Here is a 20,547-nt window from a genome sequence, read left to right as displayed (position 1 = left end):
GGCGACGCAGGAGGGGCCGGAGGTGGGGGCCGGGCCGACGGGCGGCGTGGAGCGGGGCCGGAGGCGGGGCCTGGCACGGGGTCGGCTGGCGGGTGCGCAACCTGAGGGGGGGGTACCGGCGCGGCCGGCGCCGGGTCGGGCGGCGCGGGTCCCGGGGCGCGCGAGGGCCTGGGGGCAGGCGGCCGAGGGGTATGGTGCCAGGAGGTTGGGCGCCAGGAGGAGTAATGGCGCCATGGTAGTGTGCGCCAGGAAGAAGAAAGGAGGAGGAGAGAGAAGAAGGAAGGAGGAAGAAGAAAGAAGAAGAAGAAAGAGAAGGAGAAAAAGAAAAAGAAAAGAGAGGGGAAAAAGAGAAAAAAGAAAAGGGAAACCGGCGGCAATTGAGGCACGCGGTCGGAGCACGCGCGGTGGTCTATTTACCGGCACGCGGCAAAAATTACGGGCAAGGATAAAATGATGGTTGTCGGCTTGGGTGCCGGGACGGTGAAATCGCCGGGAAGATTTTAGATTTACGGGAGCTCAGCGGTAAAAAGATTTTGAAAGTGATTTTTAACGGGTGATTTTAGTTGGTGATTTTGTGGATGTTACATCGCGTAATACCCTACGTCCTGTGTGTTGGTTGTATTGTATTGATTGAACTTATTTGGAGAGGGTTCCTGCCTCGCCTTATATTGCTGGAGATAGGGTTACAGGTTGGTTGTTTACAAGAATACTAATCAGATTTGACTAGAGAGTCCTACTCTAATTGCTATGAGTAGTTTCCTAATCCTCGACTAGTTCTTGTCCTCCACATAGACCACGCCGTCCTACACCGTAGTCTCTATGTCTAACATGTCTCGGTGTACAGCCCCGTATTATACGACTGTCCAAACCTTTTGGTGGGCCTATAAATGTATGGCCGACAAGCCCCCGAGTACTTTTTAGTCAAATGTAGCAGTTTTGAGTACTTCTGTAGATGTCTCCGACTAGTTTTTGGTGCTCCTTTGAGTACTCCATCGGATTGAGTCTTCGAAGGAACTCGAGTACTGCCATGCAGATAGAATGTGCTTAAGCCTCATTTAACTTAGTCTTGAATTTTCAACCTTGAATTTTTATATGGAAGTGCGATCCCCGAGCCTTAGGTTGAATCGAAGAATCAGTTCGAGGGTTAATCTTGTAATTTCACATCTCTTTTACCTTTAAACCCAAAAGAAAAATTCTTTTAGCTGATGGGCACGTGGCACAAAGCCCCCGAACCGTTACACAACTAGTTTGGGTATAAGTGTCAACTACTGATCAATGTGACCATTCACCAACAGTAACCTTATCTCTTCTGGAAAAATTGGAAACCGTCCAGCGATAACTGAGGCCTTTTAAAAAACAGAATATTCGCCATTAATTTCGCCTCTCGGTTAACTATGCTGCGGTTATAAATAACGGAGGAATTCATCCCTTCCATTTCAGCCGAGCTATTCTACTCGTTCATCTTCCTCACTGTAGCCTTAGCACCGCCGCTTGCAATCCCTGAGCGCAAGTGCCACCCTTCCCTACTACTTAGCCCCCGAGCTTATGCGCAAGAAGACTCTTGTGACAATGGGGAAGAAAGCAACCTCCAGCAAGGCGGCGGAGGGCAAGAAGTGGAAGGCCATGAAGAAGGAGAAAGAGATCCAATTGCCAGCACTGAAGTACGGCAAGACAAACAAGTCGACGTCGGCAAACCAAGACTGTACCTGGAAGAAGTCCGTGATGAAGGAGGTGGACTTCCAAGCATTGGTGGATGCTAATCTGCTCGAGGAGAAGGACTTCATCAATTGGAGGGAAGCTGTCGGCAACCTCTAGCCTTTGGAGAGCTACACCCATGAGACCGTCATCTTCACGCACTTCATCGAGCGAGGTCTGGCTTTCTCCTCATCCGACTTCTTTCAGGGTTTGTTGAGGTATTACAATCTGGAATTAGTCCACCTCAATCCCAATTCAATTTTGCACGTTGCCATTTTTGTGCACTTTTGTGAGGCTTTCGTAGGAATCTAGCCACACTTCCAACTCTTTAGGAATTTTTTTAGAGTTAAACCCCAGCCCAGAATAGACCACACTGAAGTAGTTGGGGGGGAGGGGAGGGGCGGGAATCCAATTGCGGGAACAAGTGAAAAACCTGTACTTGGAGTACGAATTGATAGACTCCAATTCGGGCTAGAAGCAATGGTGATTCTATATTGGAAACCATGAGCCCTGTCTTCCCAAGGTGACTGGCCACCGACTAGTCTGGAACAATCACTAGTTGGACGAGCTGACTACCGCAGATAGCTTTTAGCTGCTAGAGCTGCAGGAGAAGATCGCCGTGCTCAAGAGGGAGGGTCTGATTGGCATCGGCGTGGCCTTCAGCTTCATGAGAAGGCGAGTGCAACCCATGCAGCTGCGCTACACATGGGGGTACGACTACTCGGGTCCCAATGACCCGTCCCGGATGACATCACAAGACTTGTCCGTGGATTAGGTAATGGCGCGGCTGAAGCATTTCTTCAAGCACATCAGGGGGACCCTGACGGTCATGCGAGGACACTGCATCGCCAACCCGGCAAACCAAGTAAGTACCCGTGGCCTGCAGCCCCCGAGTACTAATTTTTATACTTGTCAAGTTGCTGACTTGTCTTCTGCTTGCAGGAAGAACTTCACTTGTATTGCTCCATCCCTCCTTCACCTGGCCCGGTTGACACCACTCCGTGTGTACAGACCCTTTTGGCTATACATAAGGCGATCGAGAAGGAGGAGGAGGAGGAGAAGGAAGAGGAATTGGAGGATTGGTCCTCCTTCAGCAGCTCTGACTTAGAAGTTGCTGAGAAATTTTTGTCAAGCCCCATCTTTCAGACAAGGTAGGGTCATCTTCTGGGACGTCCAAGCATGAAGCTGAGGGCGACTTGGAAGCCGGATTGGCACCACCCCCGAAGAAGGTGCGCACTGCCGCCGCCAAGCGGGTGGTGAAGAAGTCGTCCGTTGATGAAGTCCCACATCTGGTAATCACTTTCGAAGAAGGACAAGATCCTTAAGATCGAGTACTTGTAAGTTGTTTGCTTTATCGCCATGCCTAACTTTAATTGTGACATGAACGACTTGTAGGTAGTCGAGGAGGAGATAGAGGCGGCAAAAATGACTATGACAGTCGTGCAGCAGGAGCTGACGACTATAAAAGAAGTCATTGAGCCAAAGGATGACAGGGAGTCCCCTGCCACCAGGGCCAACCCCATCCCGACGCAGACTACTTAAAGAGTGGAGATGGCAGCCAAGGTTGGCGAGGATCCAGCTGCGATCTAGTGAGCCGCATCGAAGAAGCCGTCGGCCACTGTCAAGTCCTTGCATCTTGGGGTCGGGCCTTCCATAAAGATAAAGAGGTCCACCAAGTAAGTATCGAGTATTGATTGCAGCTTGATGTTGCCATGTGGCGTGTTTCTCACACTTGTCTTTTTTCAGGAGATCCACCGACATTGACATTGGAGGTCCAAGCCCAAAGTACGCGGGTGATGGCAATAGGCACTCAGCCGAAGACCTCATCCCGACGCCTTCAATTCCGCCGCCAGAGGATCAGCCGGTGCCAAAAGTAGCACTAGGTGTACTATCTCTTGTCGCATCCCTTATGCATGATGTTATAGCATCACTTAATGTCGGTGTAGTGCCAGCCCCCAAGTTGCCGGTGGCCAAGCCTGTGGCGGCGACTACTTCCGTAGTGGTGGCGACTCTGGTAGCCCTTGAGCCGGAGGCAGAGACTGAGGCAGAGGTGGCGGCTACTGGTGAAGTCAAGGCCGTGCTTGTAGCCCCCGAGCCAAAAGCCGAAGTTGAATCTGCCGGGGTACTGCAAGTGCCAGCCATCGTCCCGCCGTCCGAGGCGGGGCCGTCGACTAGTCGTGAGGCAGCCTCCTTTGCGTCTTCAAAAGCTGGTCCATCAACTAGCTAGGTACTGGTTTCGCGGTGTGCTGGATGTTTAGGAGCACAAAGAGCATGAAGAAACCTGGATTGCTTCCAGGGTGGACCTGGAGAAGATCCAGCTGCTAGCTGACCCTCAGACCACCATTCAGATAGAGGCCATGGTCATGGAGATGCATCACCGTGTAGGTGAATTCATAGAGGTAAAGTTCACTTCTGCTCTAGTCTTTGACTTGAAATTGGTACTCGTTGCTTACATGAGTACTTGCTCTTGTTTTGCATGAACTGATCGAGCACTCTGGCTGGAATTTAGAGATGAACTAGGGGTATGGGGACACCATCATGCAGGCTCAGGCGCTGGAACAGGAGCTAGCCAGGGAGTGGCAGTACTCCTCCTGAAGTATGACGGGCAAGCTGCGGAGTACCTGAGCTCCTAGGGAGTGGCAGTACTCCTCCTGAAGTATGACGGGCAAGCTGCGGAGTACCTGAATCTTGTCCAGAGAACCACAGAGGAGAAGGACCACCTTCGAAAGCGCAATAGGATGTTGAACCAATGTGTGGAAGGTAACGTGTTGTCTCCCACTGTCTTTGAGTACTATTTTGTACTTGAAGATACTAACTTGATCCTTGCCTTTGTTCTTGCAGAGCTCACCAAAGAAAATAACAATCTTTAGGGTCACGTCATGGACTAGCAGAACTCGTACTACCGAGTCATGGATCAACACGATAAGTTGTCCACCACGTACGAGACTTTGGAGCACAAGCTAGAGAAAGAGAAGAAATTGCGCGTCGATGGAGAAGTCCAGATGGTATATCTTATGACGAAACTTCGAGTGCAAGAGGCTGAGTTGGTGGCAACTAAACTTGCTCTGAAGGAGCTGACAGAAGCTGCTCAGCCTGTCGCCGACATGGTGGAGCCCCCAAAAGAAGGTGGAGCCCCATCCTTTAGCATAGGTACTCAAGGAAGTACCCGTGAAGATCACCAGCTATATCCAGAAGATGGTAGAGTCCATCTCAAAGCAGTTGTTGGCCTTGGTAAAGTCGTTCTACCTGCAGGCCGACTTGGCTCCTGTGGCAAAAGGGATTGCCGAAGATTGCACTGATGAGTAATTCCAACAGTACCTGCAGGAGATGGCTCCCATTGCTAAGGAAGTAGCCGGTTAGATAGACCTTGAGTAGCTATGATGTAAAAAACATTAAGTTATTGTAATATAAACATGTCATGAATGAAATCAAATGTAAATTATTTGAAGTCTTGTTGCAATATCTATCGCTTGTCGACTTGCTTAAATTCTTGGTTTAGTGCATCTCCCGAACTACCTGGAATAGTTGCTCGTGTGGTAGCCATGAGTGTCTGCGCTCAAGGCTACTCTTGTAAGCCTCCTAAGATACACAATGTAGAGTAGCCTTAGGATGCGACCCCTTTATGTGGGGTGTGAGTACTCAGGTACCTGGGTAGTCAGACTCTTTGGGTGAGTGGACTCTTTAGGACTTCATCAACTAGATCCTATCTTTGCAATCTCTCTAGATTGTTTGAGTGTTGTGCTCTGAAGACCTGGGACTACAGACTTGTTATTACAAGCTGCGACTAGACAAACTTGTCTAGATAAGAACTCGGGAGGTATGGGTAACTCCCAAGTTTACTAACGGCTTCTTTTGTGAAGACCATCGATGGACAGATTTGTCCAAGGAGATGGTTAGCTTGGGATTTTTGTGTGCAGACTTGCTTTTTGCAAGTTGCTACTATCAAACAAGTTGAATAACCCAAAAGGTATGTGCAGATTTGTGAATACAAGCCGCGAGTTGGGTGATAGTACCCGGAGGAGCTGAATAGCTCAGTGAGCTTTGCTTTTGCAAGACACAAATAGGTAGAGACTAGTTGTTTGCAACAAAAAATAACCCTGTTTTATTGAATTGTAATTGTACAACTGAGGCCGATGGCCAATTTACATGAATATGTAAACTATGGGTAGAATCGACACAAGTGCTCAATGTTCCATGAGTTGTCGACTTCTTCTCCAGTGAGAGTTTGGAGCCTATACGATCCAGGTCCAGTGACCTTTGAAACGATGAAAGGACCCTCCCAAGGCAAATTTAGCTTGCTCAGCCCCTTGGTGTCTTGGATATGCTTGAGGACCATGTCGCCTGTGGTGAACGAACGTTCTTTGATGTTGCGATCGTGATAGCAGCGAATTCCTTCAAGGTACCTTGCTAACTGGACGAGTGCTGCACAGTGAGCTTCATTGAGGCTATCTAAGTCTAGATGCCTTCTACTGTTTGACTACTGGGGATTTCCACATGACGTCGGCGGGGAGGACGACTTCTGATCCGTAGTCCAGGATGTAGGGTGAGTACCCTATGGGCTTGCACAACTATGTGCGAAGCCACCAGAGGACATTGGGTAGCTTCTTGAGCCACTTGCCACCTTTAATGTTTCCAATGTCGTGTAGTCGTTTCTTCATAGCTTCCAGTAACATCCCGTTGGCACGCTCAACCTAGCCATTGGCCCACGGATGAGCGACAGAGATGTACCAAATGTTGATCCTGCTATTCTCACGATACACTCAGAACTTGTGATTGTTGAAATTCGAGCCCAGGTCTGTAATGATGTGATTGGGGAAGCCATAGCGATGGACGATTTCGTCGAGTACCCTATCTGCCTTGGGGCAAGTGACCGGCTTCACCTCGATCCACTTGGTGAACTTGTCGATTACCATGAGTACTCGGTTAAACCCTCTAGGCGCCGTAGGCAGTGGGTCGATCATATCTAGCCCCCAGCATGCGAAGGGCCAAGAGGGTGGTATGGTGATCAACTTGTATGCAGGGATGTGTTGCTGCTTGGCGAAGAATTGACAACCTTAGCATCGGCGGAGTAGTTCTTCAACATCAGCGAGAGTTGTAGGCCAATAGAATCCTGCTCTAAAAGCTTTGCCCACGATCATTCTTGATGATGCGTGGTTGCCACAGATGCCGTTGTGGATCTCCTCCAGTATGTCCTCGCCATCTTGCCGCGAAACGCACTTCATGAGTACTCCTGATGATGCACCTCGTTTGTAGAGTTTATTCCTGAGTAGAACGTAGTTTTTACCATACCGCGAGACTTGCTCTAGTTCTCTCTTGTTTGGAGATAACTTGTGCTCCTTGATGTAGTCGATGAAAGGGGTTCTCCAATCTACATCGATCATCATAACCTCCTGGTCTGGCGCATTGTTGCCTCGATCGGTAGTTTTTGATGGTGTTGGCTCCACTATGGATGGCTTGTGTAGCTCGTGGATGAAGACCCCAGCTGGAATATTGTAGTATAGCAGAAAGCTCCATACGGGGTGATGAATGTGGTCTTGATTTGGTATTTTTCTTTGAGAGCCATTTGGTGATATCCTGAGTAGCAATCAAGGAAACAAAGCAGAGCACATCTAGCCATCGAGTCAATGACTTGATCAATCCTAGGGAGCCTGAAGGGATCCTTTGGACAGTGCTTGTTGAGGTCCATGTAGTCGACACACATCCTCCACTCATTGTTGGTTTTCTTATGAACCAAGATGGGATTGGCCAGCCACTCTGGATGATAGACTTCTTTTATGAAACCAGCCGCGAATAGTTTGTCCAACTCTTTTTTGATTGCTTCCCTTCTGTCTTGGGTGAACTGAAGTAGTCATTGTCGTTTGGGTGTAGCCTTGGGATCCACATTTAGTGAGTGCTCGATCAACTCTCATGGCATTCCTGGCATATCAGATGGCTTCCGTGCTAAGATGCTCGGTTGGCCCGGAGGAAGCTGACAAGTGCATCTTCCTATTTGGGGTCCAGCCCTAAGCCAATCAGGGTGATCTTGGAGCTATCTCCAGTCTCAAAGTCAATGGCTTTGATGTCAACTACACGTGCCGGCTTGACATTGGTAGCCCCCGACTTCTTCTCTAGAATCTTGAGTTTTGTCGGAGATAGTTTCTTGGAGGCAGCGAAGTCTTGCATCATGGAGTTTGGCACTTGAGTAGTCGCTATCAACTCCACGGCTTCTGTGTCACAATCGTAAGATCTTTTCAAGTCTTCGCACAGGGAGAGTACTCCCTTGGGTCCCGACATTTTGAGTACTAGGTACACATAATGCAGGATGGCCATGAATTTGGCCAGTGTAGGTCTTCTGAGGATAGCGTGGTATGACGTTTTGAAATTGGCAACCTCAAATTGGATGTACTCTGCCCGATAGTGTTCCTTGGTCCCGAAGGTAACTGGCAAAACCACCTGACCAAGGGGTACAGCGGTGTTGCCTGGAATAATCCCGTAGAACGGAGAGTTCATCGGGGTGAGTATATCCGTAACGTCTAGGTCCATCTTCCTTAAAGTCTTAGCAAAGAGTACGTTGAGATCACTACCGCCATCGATGAGGACCTTGGTGAGTCAAGAGCCTGTGACTACTGGATATAGGATGAGAGGGTAGCGTCCTGGGTCTGAGAAATTAGTCCACTGATCCTTCCTTAAGAAGGTGATTGGCACCTCAGACCGCTTGAGGAACATAGGCATCACTGGTTCAATGGACATGATCTCCTGAAGGGCTAGTTTATGGGACCCCTTTGTGGCAGTACCCAGTGTGCCACCAAAGATGACGTTGACGATGTTGGATGGGTTTTGGAACTTGCCATTGTCGTTATCATCTTCGTATTCTTTGGCCTTGCCCTTATCCTTTGCTCTAGAAGGTTCTAGCAGATCTTTCATGACTCTACGAAAGCTATAGCAATCCATCGCAGAGTGTTTAGAGTGTGGGTGCCATGGGCACTACTTTTTCAGGAGCTCCATGAACGGAGTCCTTTCTTGATTTCCACCACTTTTCTTGGAGGACTAGGACATCACCGTGATACTATTGTCTGACTTCCTCTTGCAATTTTTACCCCCCGAGTAGTTACCTCAGTTGTCATTGTTGTGTCGATCATTACAGTTCTTGTCGTTGCGTTGGGCATTACTTTGATTGTTGTTGTTCAGCCTCTATTACAACTAGACTCGAACCACTCGATCGTTTTGTCTTCTTTGTCTGCCCAGGCTTGTATCATAATCTTGAGAGATTTGATATCTTCAGGGCGTCTCTTGCCAAAATCTTGGAACATCCGACGATCATAAAGACTGTTCTGGAAGCAATCTATGGCGTTCCACTCCGTGATGTCCATGATAGTGGCATTCTTGTCCAAAAACGGCGTAGATAACTACGTAGGATCTCGCCTTGTTGCTGTTTGATTTGAGACAAGTCGATCCTGTTGCCAGGATGCTGCATTGCCCCTGCGAAGTTGTTTGTAAATGCCGCTTTAAGTTGACTCCATGTGTCGATGGAGTTCCTTCTTAGGGATTCGAGCCATGTGAGTGGCCCTGCCTCCATGCAAATGGGGAAGTAGATAACTTTGGTGTCATCATTTCCTCCCGCTGCCTGGACTGACAGTGAGTAGCATCTCAGCCATTGGACTGGATGTTGCTTGCTGTCGTACTTGGTAATACCCATAGGTTTGAACTTGTCGGGTAGAACCGTCTTTCGTACTCATTTTGAGAAGGCGGGAAACCCATCAGAGTCTTCTCCCGAGTACTCAACTTCTTGCTCGTGTTCGTGGTGGCACCCTTCGATGATGTCATGAGCGTCGCGGTTGTTGTTGAGCTTCTGACGGTGGTCATGTACTGGGCGTTCAAGCTATAGGTGGGGCCCATGGTGGCCATGGCCTCCCAAGGGTTCCCCCGACTACTTTCTACCTTGTGCTGGCTTGGTCTGGGGTTCTCGATTCTTGGTACTTCGTTTCGACTTGTTCTTCCACCCTCATTGCGATTTGGTCTGGCGCTACTGCCGTGGTAGGATTAGGTGCATCCAACTCCTATATGCGCACGAAGATCATATCAGACGAACCATCACAACATTATATACATGCTATTCCCTTTGCCTCACGATATTTGGTCTAGCTTCAAGCCGACCGCTCTTTCTCGATCCTGTGATTCGGAATCCCTTTGTAGGTTAACTCTTAACCGTACGTAGCATGGCCATGCATTTTTGGATCCGATCACTCGAGGGGCCCAGAGATATCACTCTCAATCAGAGAGGGGCAAATCCCATCTTGATTGACCATGTCTCATAGCATGCTTCTTGACAAACCCGAAAGCTACCTTTATAACTACCCTGTTACGGCGTAGCGTTTGATAGCCCCTAAGTAGGTCGATCCACATCTTGAATACATGCGACAATCTCAGGTCTAAGGACAAAGCGTATATGTTGTTTAAAGAGAGAACTACTTCTCGTGTTGGGTCAGTCCTAGCACATGTCTCCACATGTGCCCACATTATTAGTTCAACATCTCCATGTCCATGACTTGTGAAACATAGTCATCAACTAATACATGTGCTAGTCTAATATTCATGTGTGTCCTCACATGAACTCCAACTAGGGACAACTTTAGAATAACCATACAAGTAAAAGAGTTTCACACACAATTCACATAATTGCAAATCAATTCAAGTAGCCTTTAATGAATATTCAAGGAACACAACATAAATCATGGATACAAATGGAATATCATCATCTCTATGATTGCCTCTAGGGCATACCTCCAACAGATGTCGTACTGCTTCTCCTCCGTGGCCAGCGTGATTTGGTGATAGAAGTTTCCAACGCTATCTGCGACACAGACCCAGGAGCCGAAGATGAATGTCGCGCTCACTTCGAACATGATGGTGGGCTTGATGATGACTTGAGCCACCGAGTTCGCCCATGGATTCTCTGTGAGAGCCCCTACCTGGCGCGTCAGTTGTTGGTGTTTAGATCCGCCAACCTACCGAGAGGGTACCCGAGGTAGTGTTTTATGCGTGGGGCTCGCTAAGATCAGGAACTCGATGGTGAACTCGAACACATGATTTAGATAGGTTTGGGCCACTTATGTCGCGTAATACCCTACGTCCTGTGTATTGGTTGTATTGTATTGATTAAATTTACTTGGAGGGGGTCCCTGCCTCATCTTATATTGCCGGAGGCAGGGTTACAGGTCGGTTGTTTACAAGAATACTAGTCAGATTCGACTAGAGAGTGCTACTCTAATTGCTACCAGTAGTTTCCTAATCCTCAACTAGTTCTTGTCCTCCACGTAGACCACGCCATCCTGCACCGTAGTCTCCATGTATGACACGTCTCGGTGTAAGTCCCATATTGTAGGACTGTCCAAACCTTCCGGTGAGCCCATAGATGTATGGCCGACATGAACCAGTGGTAAAAGTCTTCTATTTTGGGCTTTGTGGTTCCAAGGGGTAAACCCAAATAGGTAAAAGATAAGCTTCCTTTCTGACAGCCAAAACTATTGGCGAGTGTCTCTAGTGTCGCATTGGATAGATTGATTGGAACCATCACTGTTTTGCTATAGTTCACTTTTAGGCCAATTGATTTAGCAAAAGAGTTTAACAGACTTTTGAGGACTAGGAGCTGCTGGGGACATGCTTCCATAATGATTAATGTGTCGTCTGCATATTGCACAATTTGGAAATCAGTTCCAGCTCCCATGGGGAGTGAGTAATCCATCATTCTTTGCTTTGTTGACCATTGACTTAAGGAGATCAGATGCTAGAACAAACAACAGAGGTGATAAGGGATCACCTTATCTCAGTACTCTCTTGTAATGAATTGTTTTCCCTGGCACACCATTTAACAGAATAGATGAAGTTCTAGTTGAAAGGAAGTCCCTGATCCACCCAACCCACTTATCTCCAAAGCTTTTTCTGGCCAAAACTTCCAGTATTGCTTGGTGCTCTATTTTGTCAAAGGCCTTTTCAAAATCCATTTTCAAAAGGATCATTTCCTTCTTCAAACTTTTGGAGAGGTGCAAATACTCAAAAGCCCATGTTAAGCTGTAATGGTTGGTTTTGGTTTTGATGAAGCCATATTGATTCTTTTGAATTAATATTCTAATTATAGATTGAAGTCTTTCTGCCAGGAGCTTAGTGATAAGTTTTACGAATGAGTTTATCAGAGAAATGAGCCTAAAATCCCCAGCTGAAATTGGACAGTCTATCTTAGGAACCAAGGTGATGAAAGACCCATTTATACTTTTGAGGCAGATGTTTCCTTCAAAAACCCCCTCACATAGATCATAAAATTCTTGTGCAATTAAGGGCTAGCATTTTTTTAAGGAACTCACCATTAAATCCATCAGAACCAGAGGATTTATGGTTAGGCAGATCAGCAATAATGTTCTCAATTTCCTCCATAGAGAAGGAGATTTCCAGCCAATCTAAATCGGTTACAGGGTCCAGGAGGGAACCTAAATCAAGAAACATCTGGGAGTACTTAGAGTTCCAAGTCTCTAAAAGCATTCCAAAGTAGTTGAGCTTTAGTCTCATGATCATAGTGTTCCTGTCCAGAATCATCCCTTAACATAGTTTTTGTATTCTTTCTATGCTTAATGGAGGCATTTGCATGAAAGAATTCAAGGCATTCATCTCCAAATTTGACCCATTTCACTGTTTCCCTTTACTGATGTAGAAGAGACTATAATTGGCCCTGGATGATTGATCTAAAGTTCCATTCCTCCAGAGTAAGGTCTCTAGTTTCCTCCAATGTATCCAGAAAGGCAATTACCTCCTTGCAGTTTTGTATGGTTTTGGCTAGGTTTGGCAGCTGGTTCTTCCATGCTTTGAAAACTCTTCTCAAATTTTTGAACTTGGCACTAATTTTCATAGCTTTGTCAGAATTAGTGATAGAAATGTTCCAACCATGGTTTAGTACAACCTGAAAGTTTTCATGTGCTAGTCAGTAATTTTCGAATCTAAATAACTGTGGTCTTGGAATACTTGTGGTGGCAGATATGAGACATGGGGTGTGATCAGATGTATCCCTAGAGAGAGCAGAGACCACAATATTATGCATGATGGTAGTCCAAGCATTTGAGGTGAAGAACCAATCTAGCCTTTCTAGGAGGGGAGTTGACTGCTTGTTTGTCCAAGTATAGTTGCATCCTTTTAGAGGCAGTTCCACCATGTAGAGTTTGCTAATGGCTTCATTGAAAGCAAACATTTCCTATAAATTCCCTCCTAGTTTGATTCTATTTTCAGGTGATCTGATCTGGTTGAAATCCCCAACAATTAACCATTTTATATCTTCAGCCATTTCTATCTCTTTAAACCAATTCATGAATTCTACTTTCCCTTCAGGGGGCGAGGTGCATATGTTGGTTAGGATCCAGATTTCACCTAAGAGCTTGCACTGAAATTCAACAGATTGTGCAAAAGTATTCTAGAAGATTAGATTGCCACAGAACTTTTAACCATTCCACACAATGAGGCTTGCACTGGAGGCACCAGCAAAGGGTAGGAATTCAGAATTATCTAGTTGGGGAGGATAGAAATTTTTAAGGTATTGCGCATCAAAGAATTCTCTTTTTGTTTCCTGCAGGCAAACAATATCACACTTGGATTCTACAATTTTACTTTTAATAGCATCCCACTTCCCTTTAGAGTTGATTCCTCTGATATTCCAACTTAAGATTAGCCAGGCTCTTTAGGATATGATCTATTCATTTTAGAAGAAAGTTAAGAGAGCTGTCTAGATTCTTACATGCACAGCTTGCCAGAAGAAGCCAAATGGGGACAGAAGCATCATATAAAGGAGGACATATTCCAATATGATTGCTAGCATAAAATGAGTTTACCATCAGAGCCCAAGGAATCCAACTAGAAAGAAACCATAAAGAGCAGCATAGGCAGGAGAAACCAGAGGTTGTTCTTAGACAACCAGTAAAGTAAAGGCAGACTGAGCTGCAATTGGATTTAAAAAGAAACAAAAGCCATCCTAGCCTAAGATGAAGGCTGCCAAAAGGAAGGAGCTTGATCTTCTCCTTAGTTCTTGGACTTCTTGCTTGGTTCATCATGATCTTGATCTGCTTTCTTCGTTTTCCTCATCTCCAGCTTGCTTGAGGTAGTCTTGCTAGAGGTTGTTTTCTTGGAGGTCTTCTTCTCTCCTATAGTCTTGCCAGTCTTCAATTTGGAACGCAGAGTATCATTAAAAAAAGTCCTTGGGGCAATCATGCATGCAGACTCTCCAATTTTCTTGATTGCCTTTATAGAAAGGCCAGGTGGTGAAGTCGAGCAAGCAAAGCAATCCTTCTTGGTGCAGCTGTCTTGTTTGAAACCATCATTTCTCACCCTCAGCCTTAAACTTCTCCCGCTACTGGTTTCCACTAGTGGATCAAAACTACCCACTGAATTAGAAGGGGTGTTGGGAGCAGCAGTGATAGGAGGCCCATTCTCATTCTGCTCATTATTTTCATTCATAGGAATTCAGGATCTGCATTTTAAGGCAGGAAGCTAGAATGGCAAAGGACATCATCGACCCCCTATCATTACAAGTGAGTATAAGCTTCCATGCTTTGGAGGAAAGGAAAGATTTTGCCCATTCAAATTTTCTAGGAGACAGCAACATCACTATGAAGAAAGAGGCCCAATCTTTTGGAATTTCCACCACATGTTCAAGACATCCAATAGGGGAAAAGAACTTTGCCTAGAGTCTATATAAGTCTGGGTGAGGCTTGCTGGGTTGTACCATTTTCCCAAAAAAATCATTGAGTCTTGGGTCCAGAGCAGGTTGGCCCAAAATCCTGGAGAGACCCACATTTATGTTCATATTTAGGTTGATTGCTGGTTCATTATGAGGCTCTTGCACATGCCCTTCTTCCTGAGCAATATGTAGAGGTACTAGTTGGTGATTCATAATCTTCGGAACTACTATGTGGGCCTCCTGTGCCAGGCCCTCTAGCTGAACATCAGGAGCAATTAAATTAGGGACAGGAGCCTACAGATCAAGCACTAACTCTTCTTCCTGCGCAATGTGTAGGGGTGATAGTTGGTGATTTATGATCTCATGGCCTACTATATTCATCATGTACAAGATCCTCCAGTTGTACTTCAAGAGCAATGAAATTAGGTGCAGGAACCTATAAACCAAGCACAATATCTAGCATAAGGTCTTCAACAGGTTGTTCTTGTACAGGTAGGGTAAATGGTGAACCAGCATTATTCATAGGAGCTTCCATATTAACTGATGAGGAATTGACAAAGGATCCTTGTTGCAGGGAGAAGCTAACTAGAGGATTGTCTTCTACAGGCAGCTCTTGAATATTCTCCTACTCAATTTCCAAGTCATTAGGTATGATCTCCTCTTGTTGGGGATTGTTGTCATTGTTGTCCAGTACCATTGGGTCAATATTAAGGTCAGGGATGTTATTCTGATGCAAATCATCGACAGGTGTAGGATCCAGTGGTTGAGGCTGGGGCCATGCTTCAGGGTGACCATGCTGAAGACCAGGTTGCCCAAGCCTCAAACCTGGGAAGTTGAAATTGTCATGTGGTCCTCCGGGAGGAATGTCTTCATCCTGTAGCAAACCACCCATCATATGCTGCTGAAGTATTTCACACTGGACAGTTACGGACACTCCCTCAAAATCATCTCCTTCATAGATAACAATGTAGTGAGGTATATCCACCAAATTTGTGACTCTAGCCTTGATGATAATTCTAGCCAGCGCATTATCTCTTTGCCAGAATAGCAGCCTACCAAAAAACTTGATGGTATCCCCAATTTCCTCATTTGAATGCTAATCTAGGGGATAACCAATAAGCATCAACTAGCACTCTCTGTTGAAATTGACTCTCCTCGCATTGGCACCTCTATTGTGATTGACAAAATCAAATCTCAGACCATGGTGCATATGAGAGCTATGGAAAACCAGACCATCTCTATATGAAATCCTTGCTAGCCTAACATAAGCCTGACCATGACCGAAAGGACATCTTTGAATGTCTCTAACTTGCAGCCCATATTGATCAACCAACAAGTCAAGAATAGAGTTTTTGAGCTCAACAAAAGGAATCTCACCCGGGGGAAGTTGAGAAACAGTGACAATGGCGAGGTCTTCATTGCTTGGTCTTGCCCTTGGCGTCACCATACGAATGAAGGGTTCCCTTCCTTCCACCAAAACGCGCGAGAAGCCTAGCAGCATCATAGGTGCAGGATCAATGTCGAGGAACACCATTTTTGCCGTGGAGGAACAAGGTTCCCCAGCGATCACCTCAACTGTATCACTGGTGTTTCCTTCGTGAGTGTGGTTTTCTTGCTCTAGCTAGGGGGTTGAGGAAGGCGAAGAGGCAGGGGTCACATCGGTGGCCTTGAGGCCTAAAACCACTTGACCAAATTCCTGAAGAGAGGAGAAATGTGGCGGCCCACTTGAGCTAGGTCCATCCATCAGCGAGCCCTTTGCCTTAAACCAAGAAGCCCAACAATTTTCATTTCAATTGTGTGTATTACCTTCCAATGAAAAGGAGCCAGTGAAAGAATGGCGTGGCGCTCTAGAGTTACCTTGATGACTGTGTAACTATGGGTAGGCCTTCATAATATGACCTTCACGCTTGCATTGGCAACATTTAATCTGATTACTGCATGAAAACCGGGTGTGGTTAGAAGATAAACACCTTTTGCAGTAAATGTGACCACCTTCAACAGTATTGAGTTGCGAGGAAAGTGGGCCTTTTGACCTTGTAGTCGGGACAGCTTGCTGAGAGTTTGAATTTTGAAAAATTCGGGTTGCATTGTTGGGAGGAAACATTAGACGATCAAACACTGATTTTCGTGGAGAAACCAATCTCTGGAAGACCGAAGTTTTGAAATGAAAGGGATAGATCCCATCCGATGAACTATGATGAAGCCTAGATGAAGTACCAGAACCAGATGAAGAACCAAATCCACTATTGGGAGATGCCCCTAAAGGTTTAGCATTTGCTCCAGTGAGAGGGCATTTGTTCAACCGTATGACATTCACATAGCAAAGATTTGCCCTTTTGGAGTTCTTGGCACCAACACGATTCTAATCGAAAGAAGGACCAGAATCCACTTTGGTGAAAGCCAGAGTATTTTAAAAGCAAGAGTCATTGCAGAGATGGAAGGAGAATCTGAACAAGTCACAGGCAAAAGAGCGCAAATGAAGAACAAGAAGACCCACTTGCTTACAGGAGACAGCAAAATGAAAAATCTGCTCATCGAGCTAGTGCACAAGTTTTTGGGAGTACCTCCAAGTATAGAATGGAGGCAAAGTTCAACTGCTTCCTCAGAAAGCCTAAATCTGAAACGACTGAATTAAGCCAACAGAAAAAATTTCTTGGTATTTGGGGTTCCATCATTACTTACAGAGACGTGGTGGAGATCCCATACTCTGGAACTAAAATCCCTACCAGGGTGAATATCTAGAGAAGAGAGATCCATGGCCGGAGGGAGCAGAGCTAAGCACGAACATGGTGAAGCAGAGGTAGAGCTCGAGAGGGCTCCGAGGGAGGTGCGACAGGGGTGGAGAGCGCTCTCATTTGGCACACATCATCAGGATGCTGCTTCCTAGCCCAACCCATCACTAGCTCAGCCTTGTTGCCAATGCTCCACAATGGATGTGGAAATAAAAAGAAAAAGGACTCACGGAGTAAAGAGTGAGCCGTACAGGACAAATGAATAAATGCATGGGTACGTACGATTAACTATAATATCAGAGCTCCATATGTAGGCCCTGTTTGGCATGACTCCAACTCTGGGTGGAGCTGCTCCACTCCAGAACTCCAGGTGGAGCCAGCTCTGGGTGGAGTTGGAGCTGTCTGGTGAGGGTGTTTGGCTGGGAGGGTGTCCCTAGCTCCAAAAAAGAGGAGTTTGAGGGTAGATTGCCTTTCTTGCCCCTGGTTCGACTTGAACTACTTATCACAAATATAAAATGAAAGTACATGCATTGAAGTCCAAAATAATAATAAATTACATGTTCCAAAAATTTAAAATTTCGAAATAAATTCATAGTTCCAAATTAAGGTCGTTACAATAATCATTGCACTAATTCCATGTTAGGGCAATTGATGTAGCCATACTATCATGAAAGGTGTCCATAGTCACAAAGCTTGATTCTGAAGTTGATCCATCGGAGGCATGTTGAGACACGGCATACTTGTTGTATCTTTCCGGAATAGTAGGCATGTAGGTAGGATCTCTATCAAAATTAGCAAAGTCCACATCAACGCTAGCATGTTCACGTATGAAATTGTGTAGAACCATAGTAGCAGCAACAATCTTCTTTTGTGTGACCATGAAATAACCGGGCATCTTGTAAAGGATTTGCCATTTCATTTTTAATACTCCAAATGACCGCTCAATAACATTACGAACAGATGAGTGTATACGGTTGAAGTTCTCTTTTGGAGTATTTGGTTCCATACTTCGATGCCACTTGGGTAAGTGGTACCTTTCACCCTTGTATGGAGCCAGATACCCCGGACGATTAGGATAGCCCGCATCTACAACATAGTACTTGCCTACACATATGTAAAATAAGATAAGTTTGTGCATACAAATATAAAAAGGAACATAAGAAAAAATCTTTACCTTGAGGAGGATGTGGGAAGACATTTACATCTGCTTCCAATGCATGGTACAATACAATAGTGTCATGCAAAGAACCCAGTTGACCCGCAGCCACATAGGTGAAGCGCATATCAAAATCACAAACGGCAAGTACATTTTGAGTTGCAATTCCAGTCTTACCAATATATCTCACTTATTCTTCAGGTGATAAATACACACGAATATGGGTTCCATCAAGTGCACCAATGCAATCCTGAAAGTGTGGGTATGGTCTCTTGCCATTCCTAATCCTCTTGTGCACATTGCGAAAATTAGGATCTGTTGGTCTCAAGAAATCTTGTGCCATGGCAACCACACAATTTAGAACTTCATGAAATTTTCTACTAATGGTTTCACCTGAGTGTTTGAACTTATTTTGTCCTCTTCTATTTGACTCACACCCACCACATGTGAATAGGAAAATGGCCAATATTTCATGAGTATTCACGTGCTTCGATGGTTTTAATCCGTACCTCTCAACCAACACATCATGAAGATCCTGAAAAATAACCTCATTCATCCGAAGCATTCGATGGCACTCCCCTGGAGTGTTTACCGTCTCCATCAGCCAACCCATTCCACTTTGTTGTGAAAACATAAATCTCGGTGGTGCCTTATCCATATATTTGTCATGATATCTTTGTGCTAGCTTACCACAGCTCTCAACCATTTTAAAAAAATATTCATCATCAGAATCACTAGATTCATCAGACTCACTTGAAGACATCTGTGAACATTGACATAAATGAAATGTAAGATACAACTGTCATACATAAATAAAATACAATAAAATAAAATGTACCACACATGCGACAAAAATAAAATAGTAGCATACACAAATGACATCACTCTCACTAAGTCAATTTCTACTTTTCATATTTATCATTGTACTTCCTTCTAAGCCAATTGAACCTAATCTCATTAGTAGGCAAGGTCATGAACATCTCCCTTTGCTCCTTCTTCACAAATAGTTCAGACGCCATGTAATGTTCATTGCTATCATAACCGGCCCCACAAGCAATCACAACCTCCATTACTTCCTCAATAGAATATTTTCCATGTCTCTTCGAAACATATTCATTGGCTGAACTCACCATACTTGTTACTGCTTCTTGAATTAGGAGTGCATTTCAAGACTTCGCTTTTTTACCACTCCTGTCAACAGGCCTTGCCAGTCTCTTGCCACTCGGAGGTGAAGGAGAAATACCAATATCCTCCTCTTGTGTTTCAGGAATGAAATCATCACCTTCTGGCTCAAAATTGGTTGCCTCATCTTGTGTCACATCAACATTTTCGGTTGCTTCAACATTCACAACACGAGGAGACCAATGATCAATACCAATAGTAGTAATGTCAGCAAAACACTTGGCTAATTCATCTTCATTCTCAAGGCCCTTCTTTTTGAACTTGCCACAACCCAGAATGTCCTGAAATAAGCACATAATATTATTATAAGTATTACCAACAGGTTTGACATATGGAAAAAAATATAGGAAAATTTTTTAACCAACTTACAGCTCTAGCTTTTTTCCACCATTCATCATCCATAGCAATAATCTTCTTTATAGGATCCCAACCAGTCCCTGTTTGCCTTAGCATTAGTTTCTTCCATGCCTTGAAATCTTCCTTCAACTTGTCCCATTTGTTCTTGATCTGACTCTTGGTAGCCACAATTCCAGTCCTTTCCTTGAACCCTTTCTCAACCTCAGCATAACCAAGTGCATTCAAGTGTGTGTTTGGCCGATTTCCTTTTTCAACTTGTTCGGCAAACAACACACACAGCACTTGAGTGTTCTCCGAATTCCAATCAATTTCAGGCATCTATTGAACTCACAAATTTCATATTAGAATACCTCGAGTATATCAATTTCATACACACACAACAATAGAGTATATCAATTTCATACACACACAGCACTCGAGATTGCGCATATCAATTTCCCAAACATTATGAAGCCTATCAATCAATGCACCCAGAACATTACAAGTGCACACAAATATATTAAGATGAGAATATACCTCACCAAAGGGGAAGTGATAACGAGCTCGATTTTTTTTGCAAGTCCACTTTCCTTCACGTGCTCCCGCAGACCATCAACCTACAGAAAATTTAGGTAAATCAACAACTCATGAATCTTCACTATTTATTCTGAAAAAGTTCCTCCAAAGTAAAAAAAATAATCCGAACTCTGAAGAAAGATCTCAATATAGGAAGGAGTGGCCAGGGCTTAGGGTTT

At 45.1% G+C, this 20,547-nt stretch overlaps 2 pseudogenes; both read right to left on the bottom strand.

Annotated features, from left to right (window-relative positions):
* Positions 1 to 17,746: 17,746 nt before the first annotated feature.
* LOC140222840 (uncharacterized) lies at positions 17,747 to 18,980 on the bottom strand (annotated as a pseudogene).
* Positions 18,981 to 19,132: 152 nt separating this feature from the next.
* LOC117855924 (L10-interacting MYB domain-containing protein-like) lies at positions 19,133 to 20,131 on the bottom strand (annotated as a pseudogene).
* Positions 20,132 to 20,547: the final 416 nt, after the last annotated feature.

Source organism: Setaria viridis, chromosome 5 (assembly GCF_005286985.2).
Source record: "Setaria viridis chromosome 5, Setaria_viridis_v4.0, whole genome shotgun sequence".
Classification (NCBI taxonomy): domain Eukaryota; kingdom Viridiplantae; phylum Streptophyta; class Magnoliopsida; order Poales; family Poaceae; genus Setaria; species Setaria viridis.
This window is presented reverse-complemented; position numbering and strand designations above follow the sequence as displayed.